General features: G+C 34.3%; 1 protein-coding gene across 1 annotated transcript in view; it reads left to right on the top strand.

The window, feature by feature from the left end:
* Positions 1–1,116, top strand: part of LOC117179455 (histone H2B-like) — a 4,383-nt gene that overhangs the window by 319 nt on the left and 2,948 nt on the right. The gene's annotated exons all lie outside the window — the stretch shown is intronic.

Genomic DNA, 1,116 nt, shown 5'->3' with positions numbered 1-1,116 from the left:
AATTATAAGACCAGTTAACGAGAACCTTCGACGCTGAGGCTGTTTATTTATCAATTAACAGATGATATGGCATCCTATATTTCATTTTAAAAGGCATTTCTTATTTACTGATAGATTTTGCTTCCTGAAGCTCTTCTAAGCTCATCTGGTTTTCATAAAAATTTTTCGTTAATCTATAAATATGATCCGAGATAAGAGGAAGGTTAAACTTCTTATGCAAATCAATATTCCTGTCTCTGAGGGAGGCATTAGTGATCATTCTTAAACATTTATTTTGAAAGCGTTGTAGCCTTAAGATAGTATTGTTTGATGCGCTACTCCAGACGGGAGCCGCATATAGAAGAACTGGTCTGATAATAATTTTGTAAAGTAATAATTAATTTTTAATACTTAATTTACTCTTTTTGCACATGAGGCAGTACATGATGCCCAGAATTTTCTGGGCTTTTTTAAGTGAGCGTGCAACGTGCTCATTAAATATTAGTTTTTGATGCAGTAAAACTCCCAGATAATTTGCAACCGATTTAGGCTTAATAATCTTATCCCGAACAATGAAATCAGGAATAGCTACCTTCCTCTTTCTCTCTGGATGGTTAAAATTTTTCCTTGTGAAAATTATGATTTCAGTTTTATCAGCATTAACACTTAATTTCCATTTATCAAAAAATTCTACTATCAAGTTAGTAAATTTTTGTAATTTATCCAAAGCTACTTTAGGGCTCCAGGAAGCGGAATACAAAGCTATGTCGTCGGCAAATAATGATCGCAATACTCCTTGCAACGCTGGTATATCATTAATGTAGTATAGGAAGAACAGCGGGCCAAGAATAGAACCTTGTGGGACTCCTGCGTCAATGCTTCCGTCTTTAGATTTAGTGCCATTTATTACTACGTTGCATTTTCTCCCAGAGAGATAAGCTTGCGCTATTTTGATTAAATAAGTTGGAATTTTAAGCTCGCTATGTTTATATATTAGGTCATTGTGCTAGACGGTATCAAATGCCTTTTCCAGGTAAGGAGAACCATGACAGTAGTCAAATTTTTGTTGAAATTAGTACTAACAGTATTTACTAATCTAATTAGTTGCTGAACCGTGCTTCTATTTTGTCTGAATCC

This window comes from Belonocnema kinseyi, chromosome 1 (genome assembly GCF_010883055.1).
Source record: "Belonocnema kinseyi isolate 2016_QV_RU_SX_M_011 chromosome 1, B_treatae_v1, whole genome shotgun sequence".
Classification (NCBI taxonomy): domain Eukaryota; kingdom Metazoa; phylum Arthropoda; class Insecta; order Hymenoptera; family Cynipidae; genus Belonocnema; species Belonocnema kinseyi.
Note: the sequence above shows the minus strand (reverse complement) of the source record. Positions and strands in the feature narration are given on the sequence as shown.